The 23,332-nt window shown below is 49.3% G+C and overlaps 1 protein-coding gene across 8 annotated transcripts in view; it reads left to right on the top strand.

The window, feature by feature from the left end:
* ANKRD11 (ankyrin repeat domain containing 11) overlaps window positions 1-23,332 on the top strand; it is a 171,377-nt gene that overhangs the window by 50,010 nt on the left and 98,035 nt on the right. For 7 of the 8 annotated variants that reach the window (XM_067718313.1, XM_067718305.1, XM_067718309.1 and 4 more), the window contains exon 2: window positions 20,806-20,887. The exons of the other annotated variant lie outside the window; for it this stretch is intronic. The gene's annotated coding sequence lies outside the window, so the exon portion shown is untranslated. The remainder of the gene's footprint in view (window positions 1-20,805; window positions 20,888-23,332) is intronic. 8 annotated transcript variants of the gene reach the window in all.

The following is a 23,332-nucleotide window of genomic DNA, read 5'->3' as shown; positions in this document are numbered from 1 at the left end:
GCCCTTTCCAGCAGAAAGCCTTTTATGCACAACAAATGTCGGGCAGGCAGCCACTTGCAGTTTTCCGTCTGTTCAGAGTTACATTTCAGGGGGAGTTATAACTAGAGTATCTCTAGGCATGAAAACCTTTTTTACTGATATTCTTGTGCTCACTGCTTTTTGAGGTGGAGGCTTGCAGTACAGTGTGTTGTTTATTTTGTTTGTAATTTAAAAAGTTGCACAGTCCTATTTCTCTTTTTCGAGTCTTGTTACTATTTGATGCAGGAGTATAAAGCTTATTAAACTACTTTCCTTGGTAAAATAAGCGAGTTATTACTGATTTCAGATTTAAACTTTCCATCAACTTTTGACCCAGCCTTGGTGCCCTTGAATGTCTCCGTAAGGCCGTGTACCTGACCCTGAGACTGGATCACCTGTCCAGCCCGGCAGGTGCTGTGTCCTTGCTTACTCCCTGCACAGCAGTTACACGTTAGCACAGTTTTGTTTCATACTGTCCTCCAGGGACAGACCTCTGTTCTCAAAGTGCGTTCACTCTGCACCCATGTGGTTCAAGGTCCATCCCTCACCAGCTTCTGAACTTGTCTAAGTAATAGGTCATTGTTTTGTGCCCCCATTTAATTCGTCCCATTTGTATATCTTTACATGTAAAAAAAGGATGTTTCTCACTCATCCCTACAGTGTCCTTAATTCATTTCTCTTGGTTGCAAAACTTGTTGAAAGGTCTTAACAGGTCTCGTTGGCCCTGGGTGGGGAGGGTGTTGCTTACAGAGTTTCCCTGCGCAGTGGGCAGGTAGGGAGGGTGTGTGGCTGCGTCCTCACACACGTGCGGGGTGGTGCTGGGGAAGGGTGTATGCCTTGGGGACCCACCTGCTCCTTGTGTGTCATCCCCCCACTGACTGGAGGGCACCTGATGCCCTGGCGTGCCAGGTACCTGTTTGTTTTTGCTGACTAAGAACAAGCCTAGTATCAAATGCTTCACATTTGACACATTTCCTGGCTAGAGTAAAAATTCCTATTTATCTTTCTAGTGAAAGAGGGAGAGAGACTGGCTCTTGTGGTGAAGTGCTGCTAACAGTGGCCAAGAGCCAGCGGGGAGGAGTGGTGGTGACAGCTTGGAGGCTGCTGGGAGCCCAGGCCTTCGTGCTGCTAGGGGTGGGGTGGCGCGGGCACACGCCAGCACCGCAGAGCGGTCTCCTGTGAGAATCTGGAATCCACCAGCAATCCTGGTAGATGGGGTGGGGGGAGGGGCTGAAGCAGCCCCAGTGTGCCCTTTTTAAGATGCAGGCTTCTCTCCGCGAGCTGCTTACAAACGCCTTTTGGAAGCAAGTCTTAGGGTGTGTAAAACCGCTGCTGAATGACACGCTCCAGCTCAGTAAAAATGGATTTGTTTTGGCCAAAAACCTAGAGGAATTGAGAGAGAGAGATGAAGACAGCCTTGCAGGATCTTAGTTCCCCGACCAGGGATTGAACCCTGGCCATGGCAGTGAAAGCGCTGAGTCCTAACCACTGGACCACGAGGGAATTCCCTAGAATTTTCTATATGCAGCATCAGTTTTGAGCAAAACTCTAGGGAAAGGAAAAGGAAGAGTCCTAGAAGTCTTGGTCTCTTGTTAACAGGCAGCTTTCTGAGATAGTTTACAAAGTGTTGTCTAGATAAGATCTATCATGTCCAAAAACATAGTTTTAAAGAGTTAGAGGAGAATGTAGACTGTTGAGATTCAGCCCCGGTGAGAAGGACGGAGGCAGGGCCTGGCACCTTCCCCCGGCACCACTGTCTGTAGGTGTCACTTGGGCCCTGCGTCTGCCCAGCCACCTCCCTCCCTGCTCTGTCCTTTACGGTCCCTGCACCCCTTGTCCTGTGCTGTGCCCTCGTGGTGTCCACCAAGGACATTCAGGCCTATCTAACCCTTCACAGATCGGTGAATTAATGCTTTATCACCTTAAAAAAAATGTATTTCTAGGCTCTTAGTCACAACTCATCTTGATTTTGCTTCCAGTGCAAGGATTTGTAACTGACAGACTTTCAATTTGGAGTTATTTAAACTAGAATAAATTGTTTTGAAATCTTCCAACAAATGCACTGTCAGACTGAGATCTCGGCTGATTTTAGGAAAGCATTTTGCAGGGAGGATGTGGGAAAGGCAGCTTTCCGTGAGTGGCTGTAATTGGCCAGCGCCAAGGGCTCACTATGGCAACACTGGGTTACATAGATTGCTGCGTGCGGCTTCTGTTTAATTATGCAGGGTAGGTTTAATTTTTTAGAATCAGATTTGCACATCTTTGAAATAATTCTTCGTTTGAAGATTGATTCTTTTTATGACTTTGCATTTGTTATTGGGTGGCAGAATGTATTCTGACATTGGATTTGCAAGATATTAAAAAAAAATCTGTAATAGACTCTGTTTTGAGAATTTCTTTAGTCTCTTCAGAATGAAAACTCATTTAAATATTTTAGGACTTGCCTCCCAGGGAGTTTTAGCACATGCACAGTGCTCTGGCGAGACTACAGGAAGTGCTGGCGGGACTCGCAGCCCCCAGAATGGGCAGCCCTCTCCAGGGCTTTGCCCCTGTGGCTATTTGGGTCCGACTTTTATGGGCCCTTAGTTTGGCTTGCTGTTGTCTGGTGGTTGTCTTTTCTCAGTTCTCTGTTCCCATTTGCCCCTCCCCTGGGACCATTGACATTTATTATTGATTGATTGATTGATTGATTGCGGTATGCGGGCCTCTCACTGTTGTGGCCTCTCCCGTTGCAGAGCACAGGCTCCGGACGCGCAGGCTCAGCGGCCATGGCTCACGGGCCCAGCCGCTCCTCGGCATGTGGGATCCTCCCGGACTGGGGCACGAACCCGTGTCCCCTGCATCGGCAGGCGGACTCTCAACCACTGCGCCACCAGGGAAGCCCCTAATATTAATTGTTATTATTATTTTTTTAACATCTTTATTGGAGTATTAGTTCTGCTTTATAACAAAGTGAATCAGTTACACATATGCATATGTTCCCACATTTTATATTAACGTATTTGTTAGCTGCCCGTTGTTCAACAGGGGCACGCTGGATTCTTTGGAGGAGGCCTGTGGTGTGAATCATTCCATTGTCCCCTTGAGGACCAGAGAGTAGAAGGAGGCTGGGAGAATGACGTAGGAGAAAGAACGCAGGGCTGGAAGCGAGGGTACTTTTACGTTGCGGACCTTGGTCCTGGTTTGCAGTGAATCCCTCTGCGGCTCTTTTTCTGAGAGTAAAGTCACAGATCACAGAGTTGAAATGGTGGACTTGACGCAGCTCCCAAACCAAGGACAAGCAGAGGGCGTGGGCCATGGTGCCGTGTCAGAAAGCCGTGTGCGGTGCCGCACAGCCTGCCTCCTTAGGCTGGCTGTGGGTCCAGACCCAGCTGACCTCTGCCGTGGTTACTGCTCAGCTTGCCTGGGGTCCGTGTGTATCAACGTGGCGTGGACGTTGCACAGGGCTGGCTTTGCCTTTGATGCTGCGTGTGGCCGATGTGGGTGCCGAGTAGGACAGGTACTCCTTCGTGGACGGTGTGGTCATTTTCACAGTCCTGCGTACTGACGCTCTCTCCTGTAGGTTTCAACTTCATGTTGCTCTGCATTTCAGATGAGTTTTCTCATCTCCACCCCCACCCCACCCCGCTTTTTAAAATTTTATTACTAACAATTTAATAACCATGTCAACCCAAACTTGGGCCAGCAGCGAAACCCCGCCCTCCCACCGTGGCACTGCGTAGCTTATGGGATCTTAGTTCCCCCAGCAGGGATTGAACCTGGGCCCCTGGCAGTGAGAGTGCCAAGTCCTAACCACTGGACCTCCAGGAAATTCCCCTCACTTCTATCTGTAAATCACTGTTTCACATGGAGACCTTCATCACTTGTTTTTCCCTTTGGTGCAGTTTTTAGCACTAAAAGGGCATATGTATTTGATTCTGTCTTCTTAGAAATAAATCCATTCACTTAGTGTTACATATTCAGAGGTCGCATATAATTGTGCTCATGACTCATACATAGAGGTGCTTATACCTAAATACTGTCCATTTTTTCAAAAATCTTTTCTCTTTACCAAAAACAATGGGACTTACTTGAACCTTCAGTGCTGAGTAGGAAAGATAAGAGTTTTGTTGTTGCTGTGCCTATACGTGCATTTTGAACAACACCTGTCATGCATTAAGGTGATGTTCTGTCGTGATATTTACCCGTGAGATAAACAGAAAAATGTACTTAGATTTGTTGCCTAAGATATTGGCAACAATACTGAATCCTTTTATTTAGAAGGATCTGTGCCACATCCTCTAGGACAGTGTCTTCAAACTGTGGATCATGAACCATCACTCCTATTTAAGAAATGTTTTCCTGTGCCAAGGACATAGAGGTAGCTTCCTGCACCTTCTGAAAACTTTGAACTTCTGCTCTTTACACCGAAGCCTTTAATCTGTCCCGGACTGAGGTCTGCGTACGAGCCGGCTGCTCGCAGTCTTCCCTGCGGAAGCCAGCTGGCCCAGCCTTGTCCTTGACTGGGCTGTTCTTTGCTCGCTGACCTGCATTGCTTACTGTCACGAATCAGGTCTCCCCATGTGTGCCCACGTGGTGTTGGAGCTTTTGTGTGTCCCATTGGTCAGCTTGTCTATCCTGGTGACACTGTCCCCTGTCTTCATCATAAGTTTTGATTGTTGCTGGTGTCTAGAAATGCAGTTGGCTTGTGTATATTCATTTTATATGTTGTATCCAGGAACTTCTCTTTCTACAGATGAGAAAACTTAAGAATGACAGAGGCTGTTAGAATGTACCCAAGGTCACTGCCAAAACAGTGGCAGGGTCAGAATTTTAACGACAGCCATCACACTCCACTGTCCCTGGTCTGAGCTTGGCCCACGTGGATCTTCAGGAAATTAAGCTGGCTGCAGCATGAAGGGGCATCGGAAGGCGCCTTGTAGGAAGGGTACAAACTGGCGCCCGCAGTGGTGTCAGGGGCAGTAGAGGCAGCAGAGCCATGGAAGTGAAGCCCACAGGCCGGGAGGCCTGGGTACGAGCTCTGTGTCCGCAGAGCCAGTGGAGGTGTGTAGCCGGACTGGGAGGGACTGGGACCTCCCAGGAGGGGCTGCTTGCTCAGAGGTGCCAGTGGGGACTTGGTTGGGGGGGTGCGGGGGCTGGTGGAGGAGAGAGCAGTTGCTGGGAGGAGGCCCTGGGGGAAGCGCTTCACTTCCGGGCCTGGTGCCTGCTGCTGGGGAGGAAGGTAGGCACCAAGGCAAACAGTGCTCCGGTTTCGGTGTATAATGGAAGACTTCGGGCGGACTTTCTCTTGGATTCTCGCTCACAGGATCCATAAGTGTCATTTTTGGTTTTTTTTAGTTAATTTATTTTATTTATTTTTGGCTGTGTTGGGTTTTCGTTGCTGTGCGCAGGCTTCCTCTTGTTGCGGTGAGCGGGGGCTACTCTTCACTGAGGTGCGCGGACATCTCATTGTGGTGGCTTCTCCTGTTGCGGTGCATGGGCTCTAGGCACACGGGCTTCAGTAGTTGTGGCTCGCGGGCTCCAGAGCACAGGCTCAGTAGTTGTGGCGCACGGGCTTAGCTGCTCCGTGGCATGTGGGATCTTCCCGGACCAGGGCTTGAACCCGTGTCTCCTGCATTGGCAGGTGGATTCTTAACCACTGTGCCACCAGGGCAGCCCTTGTAGGTTTATTCTTGCTGGATGATCATCCTGAGGTCTGAGTAATACTTCTCGTTAGGAAACAGTGTGTGTTTTCTACTGGAGTTTCTCTTGTCGATGAGGGTCATCTACCAGGAAAGAAACTTGGATTTTTATGTTTTAACAGAAGAAAATTTGACTCCGCTTTTCAGAATGGAGACTCTTTGCTTGAGGGGTTTCCTGGGAGACTGGGGTGGTGGGCGAGGGCCAGCGTCTCCCTGCTTGGTAGCAGGACCTGCTGGCTGGTGAGCATATCACTGTAACAGTTCAGCACTGTCACTGGAACAGAGCTGTTCTTCTGGAAATTAGAGGTGGTTTAGAGATGAAGAACATCGCCAGCACACTGAATTAAACGTAGAAAATGAAGTAAGGAAGACGCCTCACTCCTTGACTTGACAAGTGGAAAGCACGTTTGTGCAGGGATGGTGACCAGGGGCTGGCGGGAGGGTGTTGGGCTCCCGGGGGCGGGTCAGCCTGCTCACGCACACACCCGCTGATTAGACCGCACCCGTACCCTGCAGGCCTGTGCAGAGGCGTTTCAGGGTGCTCTTGCTCTGCTTGTGTGTCTGTGCAGTCACCAGGGTGGGGACACCCTCTCGTGCCCGGGATCACAGCGTAGATCACTCATCACACATTGAATCACTGGAAACCCAAAGTTGATCTCGATTCAAGTCCTAACTTCACAGGAGTGGTTTGGCCATAAGGAGTCTATTTAGCCCGTCCACATTCCACCCTTTATTAAGGAAGGATTGGATCTTGCCCCTCAAAGCAGATTTTGGGCCCAGGAGATGTCTGTCGTGCATGTATAGTGTTAGGCTGTTGGATACGCCTTTGTTTGGCCAAGCAGCATGGTCGGTGGACCGGCAACTAGCAGCCCTGTGTCCTTGTGTTGACAAACGGGGCTGTGGGTTACCTCTGAGCTCGGGGCAGCCTGGGCTCTGTGGGTGTGTGGATTCTCACAGCCCTGCTACTCCTGCTTCAATGACTTCTGTGGAACCTTCTCATTTCTGTGGTCTTCCTTCTTAAACTAGTCCTCTCCAACTTACTTTAGAGGGTGAGGGTGGTAAGAATTCTCAAGGCTAAGAAACACTGCTTTCTGGTGGCCGTCTCCACAGTTTTGTAATTGGGGGTTTGGATGGGCAAATGAGACTAGATCAGTGATTATTTATTAGGTTTGCTTGGAAAGCATTAAAAACAAAACAGTACAGTTTGGCAACGCTTACCCCAGACACACAAAATCTGAAGCATCTTTCGGGGGTGGGAATGTGTAGGAGACAAGTCACGGGTGATTTAAGTCTTTGAAATACAAGGGCGTATCTTCCGAGCAGCCCTGTTCTTTCTTCTGGGCCATGTGTTTACACTTGGAGTGTGGAAGAGGTCAGGTGGTGGTAGGATCTTAAATTCCTGGTGGGTGAGATGCAGTATAAGTGGTGGGAGCGGAGACTCCTGCCTTTAGAGGCCAGTGTCCTGTTTGTGTCATTCGCCCCAGGTGCTATGGTTAAAGAAGAGAACAGGTATATATTAAGTAGCTGTTTTCTTACCCAGTCCTTGCAGGCCGAGCCGGAGGTGGTGTCCCCTTGCCTCACACCACCCCTCACTGCTCCCTGAGGGACAGCTGTCAATCTGAGCGTTTAATCTTGCTTGAATTGGGGCTAGTGAACAAAACTTGTTTTGCATTAGAGAATAATCTAGTTTGGAAGGCTCATGGCAGTAGTGAGGTGGAGGAGGGATGTAGTGTGTGGGGTGGCATACAGGGAGGGCTGTGCAGTGCGGTCAGGGATTGGTGAGTGTGCGAAGGAGAACGTGGACGCTTCATCCTGGAAGCGCACTGATGTGGAGGAGAGGCAGCACTGAGCCAGCGACCTCGAGCGGCTGCTCGGGAGCCCACCAGGCATGGCCGCTCGGCTGGGGCTCGCAGGGACACACGCTGGCCGGGGAGGGCTTCTTATTGTCCGTATTTTTACCTCTGATTAATTTTGTCCGTAAACCACATGGATTTGAGGTGAATTTTTATCTGTGTCAAAGGGTGACTGTGAGCTGGGTGGATTGAGAGGGCACAGATGCTTGGAGGTGCGGGGCCGAGCACTTGACCGTGCCTCTGGGAAGCGGCCTCCTTTCCACAGCCGCTTGCCCACTGATCAGCTGTGCTCTTCCGGTGCCCCTGAGGCCCACGGTCTCCTCCACACGGGGCCTCCCGTTGCGTGCCTGCCGGTGACCAGGGTGCAGCGTGGGGCCTGCAGCATGATCGTGACATGACGTAAAGACAGAAAGCCGGCCTGGACAGTAGCGACAGGTTAAGGAAGAAAGTGAGGGCCTGAGTATGCTGTTGGAGGGTGGAGAGGAACCTGCCCAGATGGGCAGCGGGGGAGAGGCAGCCTCCTGTGAGTGACACGGGATGTTTCCAAGAAACTTGGAGAGATTTGGAGTTGCCAGGGTGGCAGCTGGGGACAGCATCCTTCAGCACCTGTGTCCCTGGGGCTGTCCACCAGGGTGGTGGCACTGATGGGCTGTGAGGTCATCTTTAGTGGGTGCACCTGCAGCAAGAGCTGACCCCCACCAGCTCCGGGAGCGCGGCAGGAAACGCTGGGGTGCCTGCCGTGCAGGACGGAGCTTCTGTCCCGTGAGGCCTTTTCCTCAGCTGTGTGTGTGCATGTACGTGTGTGCTCTGCCATGATGGTCTGAAGTTTGAACACGAATCTGTTCCTCGTGAGCTCAGTGACTCCCGTGGGCAGAGTGAGGTGTGCATAGGGATGAATCTAATGTGCCACGTTCACTTCTCAGCAGTGCGGTGGGAAGTGGAGAGAATCAGGTTGTTGTGATGACACAGGTGGAGAAATACTGCACCTGAGTCAGGAGTTGGGCCAGTGCGGAGGGAGGGGGAGAGAGTGATGACTTGGAGCTGGAATGGACTGGGTTTCGATTGTGAGGGGGGCATGCCAGGTTGCTGGCTTGGAGGATCGATCGTCTAGAAAGTGGTACCCTGAACCAGGGCAGGAAATATAGTCATAATTCCCTTGGGGCTCCATCTGTGCACTTGTGTGTGCTGTGGATGTGTCTGTGGTGTGGCTGGACTTTGTGAGTTCCGTGGGGAGCTCTGAGCTGGAGAATGGGGATTGAGATCTACCCGTATGGTTGTTAGAGCCTCAGAGGCAGGTTGGATGGCCCCGGGAGAGCCGGGAAGACCCACACCGCAGGAGCGGGTGGAGTGACAGCAGAGAGGCTGGATGGGGTGCTGCCTGACGGGATGGGTGCTGCCCAGAGGCCAAGGCAGGGCAGCATCAGTTATGATCCTGGCTTGGAGGGAGGAGGAGCTCAGCGTGCCCTGGGTTTCTGAGCTGAGAACTCTCTTGTGAATACCAGCCTTGTGTCTGTATTTTGGGTCAGAAGGGCTTGGTCACTTTTAGACTTCAGCTGCGTCCCAGAAGCTGTGAGTGCACAGTGGGGTTGGGGGTGGTAGTGTGAGTGACCTTCGTGGATACAGGCTCTGCAGCCTGACTTTGATCCTGACTTTGAGGCAAATGATTCAACATCTCAGAATCTGGTTTCTCAACAGAAAAAAGGAGCCGATCCTGTTACTGTCAGGGTTGTCATGAGGGTTAAATGAGCCAGTGTAGGGAGAGCAGGTGCAGGGCAGGGGTGGGCAGCTGTGGGGTGGCAGGGCTACCCTTCTGTGCAGGACGCGTGCCAGAGTGTGTGCGGACGGCACAGAGACATGCTAGGCGCGTGGCCAGCTGGCCCCTCCGCCCACCGTTGCTGCTCGAGAGCTCTGTGACCACTGCGGGTTCCTGGGAGGACAGGGTTGGGTGTCAGTCCGCCGTCGGGAAAGCTCTCCTGAGAGGCTGGGCTGGGGCTGGGTTCCTGCCTACGCCTCCCTGCCCAGCGGCTGCAGGTCCCCTGCTTGTGATGCCCGCGAACATGGGAAGGTGTGGTGGGCACCGGCTCCCGTCCTGATCTCCAGAGAGACGCTGGAGAGCTTCCAGACAGTGTGCACTGCCTTCTGTCTGTCTGAAGAGAGCTGTTCATTTGGGTGCTGTCCCTTTCTTTCCTGTCTGGGCAGCTGGTGCATTGGTGGAACTGGCAGAGGGTGGGCCTTCCAGCAGGACTGGGGTGGGGCCTGCAATGTGGGACACCTGGTACTAAGTCATCCATTCAGCAGTTCCTAGACTTGGTCCTTGTTCTGTGCTGGGCCGCCTGCCCCCGCTGCATCTTGGTTCTACAGTGTTAGGGCTGCTCATCCCTGCCAGCTCCATACCGCCCCCCCAATCAGATTCGTTGCATTTTAGATGTTAACCTGTACAGATTATTGGTGTGAGCTCACATTCTCCATGAAAAGAGTAGCACACATTTAGGGAAAATGATGTATTTTTAAAGGAAACAATTTTACATTGGATATCGAAGAACCTTAAACTTTTCAAATGAAAGGTGTGTTAGGGATTATCAAACCTAATCCCCTTGTTTTATGGATTAATAATCTCAGGGTTGTTTCCTGGTATTTTTTTTTTTGAATTTTATTTTGTTTTGTTTTGTTTTATTTTATTTATTTATTTATTTTGTGGTACGCGGGCCTCTCACTGTTGTGGCCTCTCCCGTTGCGGAGCACAGGTTCCGGACGCTCAGGCTCAGTGGCTGTGGCTCATGGGCCCAGCCGCTCTGCGGCACGTGGGATCCTCCCGGACCGGGGCACGAACCCATGTCCCCTGCATAGGCAGGCGGACTCTCAACCACTGCGCCACCAGTAAAGCCCTTGAATTTTATTTAATTTATTTTTTTATACAGCTGGTTCTTATTAGTCATCAATTTTATACACTTAAGTGTATACATGTCAGTCCCAATCGCCCAATTCAGCACACCACCATCCCCACCCCCCCGCGGCTTCCCCCCCTTGGTGTCCATACGTTTGTTCTCTACATCTGTGTCTCAACTTCTGCCCTGCAAACCGGTTCATTTGTACCATTTTTCTAGGTTCCACATACATGCGTTAATATACGATATTTGTTTTTCTCTTTCTGACTTACTTCACTCTGTATGACAGCCTCTAGATCCATCTGCGTCTCAACAAATGACCCAATTTCGATCCTTTTTATGGCTGAGTAATATTCCATTGTACATATGTACCACATCTTCTTTATCCATTCGTCTGCCGACGGGCATTTAGGTTGCTTCCATGACCTGGCTATTGTAAATAGTGCTGCGGTGAACATTGGGGTGCATATGTCTTTTTGAATTATGGTTTTCTCTGGGTATATGCCCAGTAGTGGGATTGCTGGATCATATGGTAGTTCTATTTTTATTTTTTTAAGGAACCTCCATAATGTTCTCCCTAGTGGCTGTATCAATTTACATTCCTACCAACAGTGCAAGAGGGTTCCCTTTTCTCCACACCCTCTCCAGCATTTGTTGTTTGTAGATTTTTTGATGATGCCCATTCTAACTGGTGTGAGGTGATACCTCATTGTAGTTTTGACTTGCATTTCTCTAATAATTAGTGATGTTGAGCAGCTTTTCATGTGCTTCTTGGCCATCTGTATGTCATCTTTGGAGAAATGTCTGTTTAGGTCTTCTGCCCATTTTTGGATTGGGTTGTTTGTTTTTTTAGTATTGAGCTGCATGAGCTGTTTATATATTTTGGAGATTAATCCTTTGTCCGTTGATTCGTTTGCAAATATTTTCTCCCATTCTGAGGGTTGTCTTTTCGTCTTGTTTATGGTTTCCTTTGCTTTGTAAAAGCTTTTAATTAGGTCCCATTTGTTTATTTTTGTTTTTATTTCCATTACTCTAGGAGGTGGATCAAAAAAGATCTTTCTGTGATTTATGTCATAGAGTGTTCTTACTATGTTTTCCTTACTATGTTTATAGTGTCCATCTTACATTTAGGTCTCTAATCCATTTTGAGTTTATTTTTGTGTATGGTGTTAGGGAGTGTTCTAATTTCATTCTTATACATGGAGCTGTCCAGTTTTCCCAGCACCACTTATTGAAGAGACTGTCTTTTCTCCACTGTATATCCTTGCCTTCTTTGTCATAGATTAGTTGACCATAGGTGCTTGGGTTTATCTCTGGGCTTTCTATCTTGTTCCATTGATCTATGTTTCTATTTTTGTGCCAGTACCATATTGTCTTGATTACTGTAGCTTTGTAGTATAGTCTGAAGTCAGGGAGTCTGATTCCTCCAGCTCCGTTTTTTTCCCTCAAGACTGCTTTGGCTATTTGGGGTCTTTTGTGTCTCCATACAAATTTTAAGATTTTTTGTTCTACTTCTGTAAAAAATGCCATTGGTAATTTGATAGGGATTGCATTGAATCTGTAGATTGCTTTGGGTAGTATAGTCATTTTCACAGTATTGAGTCTTCCAATCCAAGAACATGGTATATCTCTCCATCTGCTGGTATCATCTTTAATTTCTTTCATCAGGGTCTTATAGTTTTCTGCATACAGGTCTTTTGTCTCCCTAGGTAGGTTTATTCCTAGGTATTTTATTCTTTTTGTTGCAGTGGTAAATGGGAGTGTTGCCTTAATTTCTCTTTCAGATTTTTCATCATTAGTGTATAGGAATGCCAGAGATTTCTGTGCATTAATTTTGTATCCTGCTACTTCACCAAACTCATTGATTAGCTCTAGTAGTTTTCTGGTGGCATTTTTAGGATTCTCTATGTATAGTATCATGTCATCTGCAAACAGTGACAGTTTTACTTCTCTTTTCCAATTTGTATTCCTCTTATTTCTTTTTCTTCTCTGATTGTCATGGCTGGGACTTCCAAAACTATGTTGAATAATAGTGGTGAGAGTGGACATCCTTGTCTTGTTCCTGATCTTAGTGGAAATGCTTTCAGTTTTTCACCATTGAGCATGATGTTTGCTGTGGGTTTGTCATATATGGCCTTTATTATGTTGAGGTAGGTTCCCTCTATGCCCACTTTCTGGAGAGTTTGTATCATAAATGGGTGTTGAATTTTGTCAAAAGCTTTTTCTGCATCTATTGAGATGATCATATGGTTTTTATTCTTCAGTTTGTTAATATGGTGTGTCACATTGATTGATTTGCATATATTGAAGAATCCTTGCATCCCTGGGATAAGTCCCACTTGATCATGGTGTATGATCCTTTTAATGTGTTGTTGGATCCTGTTTGCTAGTATTTTGTTGACGATTTTTGCATCTATATTCATCAATGATATTGGTCTGTAATTTTCTTTTTTTGTAGTATCTTTGTCTGGTTTTGGTATCAGGGTGATGGTGGCCTCATAGAATGAGTTTGGGAGTGTTCCTTCCTCTGCAATTTTTTGGAAGAGTTTGAGAAGGATGGGTGTTGGCTCTTCTGTAAATGTTTGATAGAATTCACCTGTGAAGCCATCTGGTCCTGGACTTTTGTTTGTTGGAAGATTTTTAATCACAGTTTCAATTTCACTACTTGTGATTGGTCTGTTCATATTTTCTATTTCTTCCTGGTTCAGTCTTGGAAGGTTATACCTTTCTAAGAATTTGTCAATTTTTGTTTTTTTAAATCACCCTTTTAGGGAGAAAAACTGGCAACTCAGGAGTACTAGACGTTTCAGCTGTGTCTTCCTTGCCTGCTCTCAAAAATCCTTTCACAGAACTTTTGTACATCTGTAAGTTGCAAGCGTCTGAGATATTTAAAGGAAAGAAAGCATTGATGACACTTGGGTGTGGCTGTGAGGACCTGGGCCAGCTTTGGGAGAGGCCGTGTGGGCTCCTCCTTGGCGAGGGCTGCCCTTGTAACTGTCTTGTCTCCCAGCCCAGACACAGGGCTTTCCCACTTGTTCAGGTCGTCTGTAATTTCTTTCACGAGTATTTTGTGGGTTTTCATTCAGTGTACAAGTGTTGCATCGCTTTGGTTAAATCCATTCCTATATATTTTATTTTTTTTTTGATGCTGTTGTAAATGATGTTGTTTTCTTAATTTCTCTTTCAGAGTGTTCCCTGCTGGCATGTTAGAAGTACCTCTGATTTTGCACATTGATCTTGTGTCCTGCAGCTTTGCTCTGCTGCACTCTATTGTTAGCTCTCATGGTTTCTTGTAGATTCTCTAGGGTTTTATATTCTTTTTTTAAAAAAAATATTTATTTATTTATTTTTTGGCTGCGTCGGGTCTTAGCTGCAGCACGCAGGATCTTTCTTTGAGGTGCGTGGGCTTCTCTGGTTGTGGTGCGCAGGCTTAGTTGCCCCACGGCATGTGGGATCTTAGTTTTCTAACCAGGGATGGAACCGGCATCCCCTGCATTTCAAGACGGATTCTTAACCACTGGACCACCAGGGAAGTCTCTGTGTTCCTTTTTAAGGTCAGTTTTCTAGCTGGACAACCTGGTTGAGTTCAGGCTTTAGTTGTGTCCTGTTGTGGTAGGTTGTGATTTCTGTCTGCGTTCCTGAGTGGTCGGTGGACCGCTTCTGTTAAGCACTGTCATGTGGATGCTTGCGGTGAGACTCGTGGGGCACGGGGATGGCGACTTCATGGAGCTGGACTGATGCTGCGCTCCCGTTAACAGAAGACAGGGTGGTGCCCAGTGTCCTGTGGTCTGTCCTCCTTGGACTGTTCCTTTTGGAGAAGTGAAGCAGATGGGAGTGGTGAGAGCCTGAGATCGATCAGTCGTGATTGTTGACACGAGTGAAGTGGGGAAGCCACAGCCCTGATTCCTGTGACCTTGCGTGTATCCATTGCTGGGGTCCCAGTGCACCCCGACCACGGTGGGTGACAGCATCCTGTTGTCTCTGGAGAGCATGATGCTGACTGGGAAGTCTGAGTTTGCTGAGAGCTAGAGACATCGGTCATCTGTTTCCTGACTTAGACCCTCAGGAAAGGAGTCTTCGTCTTGTTAGTCAGGGTTTCAAGTGTGTCTGTGATGTCCGAAGGACTGCTCTCCATGTGGATTGTTGTGTGGACGGTGCGTAGGGAGCGAGGAGCCTGTGAACTTGAGTGTGGACTTGCTGACCCAGAGGCAGGCTGGTGAAGGTTCGGTGGTGTCCATGTCACTCCTGCCGCGAATGGACAGCTTGTTTTGCCAGGCGCAGCACTGTCCCCTGCTCCAGTCGTTAGGGGCCTGCTTTCCCAGTCTGCTCCCACTTCCCCTAGTTTGATTCTGTGCTCTTATCCCAGCTTTCAGGAGTTGCCCAGGCCCTAGTTTACAGTTTCCCTGGGGTTTCTCTTCATAGCTGTGTGGCTTGATATCTGAGAAACCCCTTTCTATCCTCCCCTAGGTTTGGCGGCTCAGTGGGCACTGGTCCCTGGACAGCAGCTCAGGCTCTCCCGCCTCCCCGTGTGCCCGTGTCTGTTCATTCTGCGCTTTCTTCTGTTCAGGGGCAAAAAGCGAATTGTCTGGAAACATTAATTTCCTGTTTCCTGCTTGCTTTGTCCTCTGGTGAAAAGAAGCATCTGAGTTGAAGAGAGAAGTTGTACATGGGGCGTTCGTTTTCCCTCCAGCTCCTTCCCCACCTGCCTCAGCTATGCCCCGCGCCCCCCCCCGCCCCCCTTGTTCCCTTGAGCCTTCTCTCCAATCTAGCCAAGGAAGCAGTGACAGATAGCACCCATCCTAAAACAACACCAAAAATCAGCCCTCCCTCCCGCCCCCCGGCAGAGTGAGGCTTTCTTTGAGCTCTGGGCTCTGGGCACTGTGGCGGGCCGGGGTGGGGAGGCTTTGTAACTCTGCAGATAGAGCTCAGTCTGTCCTGTCCTTCTGTGACTGAGGCCCGGCTGCCTCTGCGTTCTTCAAACAGTGCCGTCAGTCCTCTTGGTTACATTTTAAGGTTTATTTCTGTTTTGTTTTTAATTAACGTTTTTTTGTTTTTGGCTGTGTTGGGTCTTCATTGCTGTGCGCGGGCTTTCTCTAGTTGCGGCGAGCGGGGACTGCTCTTCGTTGCGGTGGGCGGGCTTCTCATTGCGGTGGCTTCTCTTGTTGCAGAGCACGGGCTCTAGGCGCCAGGGCTTCAGTAGTTGTGGCACGCGGGCTTCAGTAGTTGTGGCTCGTGGGCTCTGGAGCGCAGGCTCAGCGGCCATGGCTCACGGGCTTAGTTGCTCCATGGCATGTGGGATCTTCCCGGACCAGGGCTCGAACCCGTGTCCCCTGCATTGGTAGGTGGATTCGTAACCACTGCACCACCAGGGAAGTCCTTAAGGGGGTTTTTAAAGCTTCAGTGAGAAGAGCAGGGACACGTGTTCTCCGTTTCCAGTTTCAGGGAGGTGGTGGTTGAGTGTGGGCTCTGGAGTCAGCCTGGGTCTGAGACCTGGCCCCCCATTCGGGGTGACCTTGGTGAGGCTGTGCACCTTCACAGGGCCTCAGAGATGAGGTTAGGCCAAACAATATGAAATTGTTAATATGAGACTTTTTTAAAATCGAGATCATTGTAGATTCACATGCAATTGTAAGAAATAATACAGAGAGACCCCTTGGCTACTTTGCCTAGTTTCTTGCGATGGGAACATTTTGTCAAATTGTAGTATAATATCACAACCAGAGTACTGACATGGATACAGCCGATGAATCTTAATCTTATTCAGGTGGGCCTTCCTTGTACCGTGTGTGCGCACAGTTCTGTGCATCTCCATCACATCTAGGTCCCTGTATCCACTGTCCCCACCAGAGACTCTCCTGTTTGCTTTTTCATAATCACACCCACTTCCCTTCTGCTTCATTGCCTCACCCTTGTCCTTAACCCTGACAACCACCAATCTGTCCTCGATTTCTAAAATTTTGTCTCTGAGAACGTCATGGGAATGGAATCATGAATGTAACCTTTTGGGGTTGGCTCAGTACAAGCCCCTTGAGATCCATCAGAGTTGTTGCCACACTGGTAACAACTTTCTTTCCTTTGTGTTTCTGAGTGTTGTTCCCCGCAGACCACAGTTTGTTTACCATTCACCTGTTGCAGGACATCTGTGCTAATTCCAGTTTTGGGGAATTATGAATAAAACTGCTATGAACATTCTGTGGAGGCTACTGGACCATTTCTGACGTACCAAAATGGCGGTCTCTGACAACGCAGTCCAGTACCCAGAGGCGCCCTGCGCTCTGCTGGGTGTGTGGATGTGTGGACCTAGCTGGTCTGTGCACAGACCTCAAGACACATCCTGCCTTCTCCGTGCCATTGTCTGAACTACGGAAGAAGTTCCTGCTCTGGAAGGCTGAGCTCTGTGCTGGCCGCCCGCACCCAGCCCCGTGCCCCTTGACCTGGAGCGTTACCACAGGAGCCCGCGGCTGCTGTCTCTGGGGAGCAGGGAAGGGAAGGCAGACATGCACTCAGCCCCACCGCCCTGTGGGTATGACCACCCTCCAGCACCTTGGTGTCCTGGCGCTGGTTCTGTCCACGGTGTGTGTGGAGCATCTGCCCACACGGGGCTCCGCTGTCACTCGCATCCACGCTCCAGCTTCTGCCAGGGAGCGTTGTGGTCCCTGGGAGCTTGGGCTTGGAGAACTGGTCTGTGTCTTCAGACCTCCGGCTGAGGCCAGTGCAGCAAGACCAGGCTTTGGCTACTTGGGCTCCTGGGATCTGGGGCCTCTGGAAAGGCCGCACAGGAGGGCGGTCAAGGAGGCCAGGGCGGTGCTCGGTGCTTTAAAACCCAGAGTGTGGGCCAGCCGAGGGGACCGTGCTTTCCGTGGGACTGATTACAACTGTCTAGTGCTCATCTCATGCTGAACGGAAACTGCGATTAGCAGTCACAGGCCTTTGAAAAATTAATTAATTAATTAATTGGGCGGCATTGGGTCTTTTTAAAAATAAATTTATTTATTTAATTAATTTATTTTTGGCTGCGTTGGGTCTTCGTTGCTGCACCGGGGCTAATCTTCATTGCGGTGTGTGGGCTTCTCATTGCAGTGGCTTCTCTTGTTGCGGAGCACGGGCTCTAGGCGCACGGGCTTCAGTAGTTGTGGCACGTGGGCTCAGTAGTTGTGGCTTGCGGGCTCTGGAGCGCAGGCTCAGTAGTTGTGGCGCACGGGCTTAGCTGTGGTTGACACTGGCTTCATGTTGCCAGGGTCTGCGTCTGCACTCTGTCCCCACTGGTCTCTACTTCTGGGCTGGGAACGTGCTCTTTGAATGCTGTCGTTCTGACAGTAAAGTGTAGTCTGCTGTGTTTCCTTGTGAATATGTGGCTTGATTATAGTTGTGTGTTGGTTCTGATGTGAACGTGTGTGCAACACGAAGCGTTTTTCATATTTTTAGGGTATTTCTTCAATGTGCATTCCCCAGAAATGGGATTACTCTGTCACAAGGTATAAATATTTTAGAGGCTCTTAATTTGTGTTGTCTTCTAGGAGTAATTGAGTCAATTACTAAGTATTTTCTCTTAAAATGAAAAGACCTTTAGACTAGAATTTAGAAGCCCTGGATTTTGTTTCCAACTGGCTTTTAATTCCCTGCATGACCTCAGACAACTTGAAAATATATTATTTTTTAACGTCACTTAACTTGGGCCCAGTAGAGCACTGGTTCTCTACCCATGTGATTTTGCCCTTCAGGGGACTTGGGACAGTGTCTGGAGATGTTCTAGCTGTCACAGCTTGGGGAGGTGCTCCCGGCATGCAGTGGGTAGAGGCCGGGATACTCAGCACCCTGCGGTGCCCAGGACAGCACAGGATGATGTGGCTCCAGGTGGTAAGTTGTGCTGGGTTTGAGAAACTCAAGTTTCCTTCAAAACTGAATAGTAGTTGTATAATTTGTTGCATTCCGAGTGTAGACATTCATCATAAACTCTGCGTTGTTCCGTCACTGCCTTTATAGGAAAATTGAAAAGCTTAGTGAGTTGTTGCTTTTCAGTAAAACCAAGGTGTGGTGATTGGAAGCTGCTTTTCTAGTCCTTGAGGTTAATAATGTCAGCTTCAAAAAGTCCTGTACCAGCAACATAAGGACAGAAAAATCTAAAACCATCTTTGCAAAACACACATACACATCTGTAAGCACAGGTCAGGAAACCACTTAGATCTTTTGGAAACCGAGTGCAGACCTTGGAAATCTGCTCTCCATAAGCACTGTGTCCTGGCAGCTGTGCTTGTCTCCTGTGTGCCTGTGCGTGTCCGGTCCTGATGCTGCACGGCTGGTGCGTTCGGAGGTGGGAGCGAGCTTGATGGGACTGTGGAACAATAGGTGTGAATGGAATAATGCTGGTTGTTTTGTTCTTGGGATCTCAGTTCTCTTCAGGACCCTGCAGCGTCACTGTGTTCACATGGCCAGGCCGCAGGCTTGCTTGATTGGTTGATTGATTTCGGACATGGAGGTCTTTGGAGACGCTTTGCAATAAAAGCTCTTCTTTTTATAATGATTTTGGAAGATTGTATATTGTGCCATTTGCTTTTCTTTTGATACTGTACTTTGGGTTTACTTTCAAAGAGTTGAAATTGCTACATTTTGATGTAAAAATATTTGATGGATGAAAAGATGTTTTTAGTTGTCTCTGTACCTTTAAACTCCTAGTTTTGAATGATGGAAATAAATTATTTCAATTAATGACAAAATGGAAGGGTGCCCAGTTACACAGTCCCAGGAGCGGGCATGGTCCTCTCATCTTCCTCTCCGGTCCTTGTCAGGGCAGCAGAGGGGGCGAGGTCGCTGCTGGACCCGGGGAAGACTCACGGTGTAAACGTGAGAACCAGCTCTCCAGGCCCTGGGCCCTGGCCTGCCTAGCTTGAGCAGTACTGCTTAGACTTCGGGTGTGCTTCCTGGTTGCTATCCACCCCACCCCAACTTCCAAGAGGAACCGTTATTTTGAAATTTATAGTTTATGATTATTTGCTTTTCATTGATTTTTTTTTTTAAGATTTAGTTTTATTTATTTTTGGCTGCATTATGTCTTCGTTGCTGTGCGCGGGCTTCCTCTGGTTGCAGCGAGCGGGGACTGCTCTTCGTTGTGGTGCACAGGCTTCTCATTGCGGTGGCTTCTCACTGCAGAGCATGGGCTTTAGCTCGCGGGCTTCAGTAGTTGTGGCTCGCGGGCTCAGTAGTTGTGGCTCGCGGGCTCTAGAGCACAGGCTCAGTAGCTGTGGCACATGGGCTTAGTTGCTCTGCGGCATGTGGGATCTTCCCGGACCAGGGCTCGAACCCGTGTCCCCTGCGTTGGCAGGCGGATTCTGAACCACTGCGCCACCAGGGAAGTCCCTTTTCATTGATTTTTACTGTATACATAGTAAATCGAATATATTAAGTTTCATGTACTTTTGAAAGACACATACATTCAATATATTCCTCTGAGACCTTTTCTCACTCACTGTTAACGGTTTTTGAGATTTGCTGATGTTGATACGTGTAGCTGCAGCTTACTCATGAGTAACGGGGTTGTTTGCCCATGGCGAGCCTGCCCACGAGGCCCCTGTGTGCTGCCACCCCCAGACGATATCTCTTAGTCATGTTGACGAAGTGTGCCAGCCCTTGTGGGGCCGCCCCAAACCTCTGGTTTCTCCTGCCATGGACGCTGGAGGCATGTCTCCGACCTGGGATCCCGGGAAGCTTATGTGGTCTGAGTTATGGTCCTTTGCCTTTGAGGATGGATCCCTAGGTGGATAGAGAGAGGAGTGGAGAGGATACAGGGTGGCCGGGACCAAGCCCATCTGGGCGCCGCAGGAGCACAGCTTGAGGCTGGGAGAGGGCCTCCAGGCGGAGCGAGGCGGACGGGCCAGCCGTCGGGGCTTTGTGAGCCAAAAGGAGAGTTCACATTTTACTCTGAGTGTGACGGGGGTCCGTAGAAGACGCAAATGCATAACTTCGACAAAGGTTTACTGTCAAACTCCAAGTAAGGTGAAAGTCTGTGGACGGCCCTTCCAGGGCCCCAGTCCTCAAGCCCCTTCTCTGGGGAGAATGACCGGCCCATCGGAGTGTTCTTTCCTTAACTGGGCCTTTCTGGGCACTGCCGTCCAGGAACCAGGATCAAGAACAGAGACTTCCACCTGGGTAGCGTCCTCCCACAAACCACCAGGTGTGAGTGCCTCTCCTGGTGTCCTCTCCCTTTATAGCCCAAACCAGCCAGCCAGACATCCTAAAAACCTCTTGCTTGTCTGGAGTTCCGTGAAGTAAAGGAAGGTTGTAGTGTGGTCCAAATGGAGAGAGACTGACATTATAAAATGAACTGAGTAGAAATTATTATTTACATGAGCTAACTTTACTCTCTTCTTTCAGAATACCCTCAGTGCTGCTCTGGGACACGCCTCTGTTGGATTTAATTTACAGTCATCAACCTCGGCTTTTAGCGATGGACTCGGTAAATATTTTATTGTATTGCCTCTCTCATCAGTTTGTGTTATTTTCATTGGTTTGTAAAAAGAAGTATCAAAATATTTCTTAAGTCTTCACATTGGTTTTCTTGAGCTTGATAGAGCCTTGGCTAAGTGTTCTGGGTTTTGTCCTGGATTTCACTTAACTGAGGGTGCTTCAGGGCGGTGGTGAGCTGCGTGGTGTCCCAGCGAGAGGCGTTCTGTGGACAAATTAAGACAGGTTGGCAGCCTGGTCTGTGAAAGAAGTTGGTTTCTTGTCAACTTCTGTTGTCTTACTGGCTCTGTCCCCAAGTGGTCTGGAGCCTGTAGGACCTGCTTGCGGTGCCTGTTTTGTGCTCTGGGCGTGTTGCACACACACCATCTGAGAACTGCCCCTCCTCCTCTGGGGAGGCAGGCTGCCTGGCTGTGCTCTGCTCTGTGTCCCGTGTGTGGGCCAGCTGGTAGCCACACGTGGTTTTCTTGAAGTCCGAGGCCAGCGTGTGTGGGTGTGGAGTGGGCTCCTGGCTCGTTTGCCCTGAGCCTTGTGTCCCGCTGGGAATTCCTAGCACGGCTGTGCCCGGAGGGGCAGCTGCCCTCCTGCAGCCTGGGGCCCGACTGGCACTCGTTGCTCTAGGACAGAGCCCTCCTCCCCTGGGACACGTTGGAAAGAAAACTCTTGGCTCCTTTGCATGTTTCCTACCGTGGCCAGGTATTAGTGTTTTAAAGCGAACAGTGCCAAAGTGTATTTTCTATTTTGTGTTGTTTCTAGCAGACAGGAAAGAAACCTTTCCTGCTACTTAATCTCACAGACCCCGTCCTCTATCTCAGCCGTCATTGTATCCGGCCACTTTGAAATGCACCTGGCTGGACTCTTTGACTTGAGGAAGTGTTTCCTTGGAAATGGGGGTGAGGTATGATGGAAAGATCTTAGTCTGCAGGGTGGTCTGGGATTAGAAAGAAGCCAGCCTGGCCAGTGGGGTGTGGTGGTGAGGGGCCGTGGTGGGCCCTGTAGCATGCTGGGAGCGCTCCCACGGCCGTCTTCCAGGATGAGCCCATGCATTCAGCTTGGCTGTCACGGGCTGTGGGGCAGCCATTGAGAGACTCAGCCCAGCAGGGGGTGAGCTGGGCGTGGAGGGGCAGCCAGGCCCACCCACACTGCAGGCTTGAGCCTGGCCTTTGTTTGGAAATGATAACATTGGCCTTAATTTATAACGAGGAAAAAAAATGCTGCTTAAATTAGGTTATTAACAAGCATTTGGTGATTGCTGCTTAAAAGGAAAGAAGTTATCAGCAGCTCTGCTGAGAGATCTGGGGCTGGCCCAGTTGTTCTGGTGGATTGTGAGCAGTAGGTGTGTTAACGTTGGCAAAGTTTCCTGACACGTGAAGGGCTGGCTGTTTGACGGTAAGTCCCATGGCAGTAATCCACGGTGTCTAATGCCGTTTATCACTTTTGTGAACCATAAATATTGTTAATATTGACTGTAATTGTCTTTAAAAAATCCACAGTGTATGGAAGGAATAGAGATAAAGGTGCTACTTTGACTGATCACCAGGGGGGCCCCTCCCGGGTCCGGGGCCTGCGTGTGTGGGCACAGGTGCCGGGGTCTACGATCCATGACCTTTCCTGGCATCAGAAGGCACAAATATAAAAACAGAATAATTTTGCAGGCTCTCTAATAATTGTTCATTGTTATTTATATCATTCATTATTTTATTTTATTTTTTTTGCGGTACGTGGGCCTCTCACTGTTGTGGCCTCTCCCGTTGCGGAGCACAGGCTCCGGACGTGCAGGCTCAGCGGCCATGGCTCACGGGCCCAGCCGCTCTGCGGCATGTGGGATCTTCCCGGACTGGGGCATGAACCCGTGTCCCCTGCATAGGCAGGCGGGCTCTCAACCACTGCACCACCAGGGAAGCCCCATTCATTATTTTTAATTTTCATTTTGACCACGTAAGGTAGAATATGAAGCATTTAGATCACATCTGAGATCACTGTTTCTGACAGAGGTGGGCTTGTTAAATATCCTTCAGTGCACACTGCTGTGCTCTCGGCCCTGCCCTAAGGTGATCCAGGTGTGGTTGTGGCTCCAGGGTCCGGGAGGGGGCGGGCCGATGCCAGCTCTGCACGTGGGCCCAGGTCCTGCTGGGCCTCGGCTCCCCTGCCCTGTGAGGCGGTGATGGCCATACTCATCCGAAAGATTTCCCGAGAGCTTAAGTGACCCTGTTTATGGAGGTAAAGCTCAATGAAAATAGAAGCTTTAAAATAGTTACTTTCCTTTCTCGAGCATAAAACACTAGTTTCACCTGATGGCTGGTGTAATTCTCGCTGTGTTAACATCTTTCTTGGTAAAGCGCAAGGGTCGGGGCAGAGGTGAGCCTTAAATGGCTCTCGATGGCACGCGTTCCGCCAGGGTTCGGTGCGGGTGTGGCTGCTTCCGCCGAGGGTTGTCAGC

The sequence above is a fragment of the Pseudorca crassidens genome, chromosome 20, assembly GCF_039906515.1.
Source record: "Pseudorca crassidens isolate mPseCra1 chromosome 20, mPseCra1.hap1, whole genome shotgun sequence".
Lineage (NCBI taxonomy): Eukaryota > Metazoa > Chordata > Mammalia > Artiodactyla > Delphinidae > Pseudorca > Pseudorca crassidens.
This window is presented reverse-complemented; position numbering and strand designations above follow the sequence as displayed.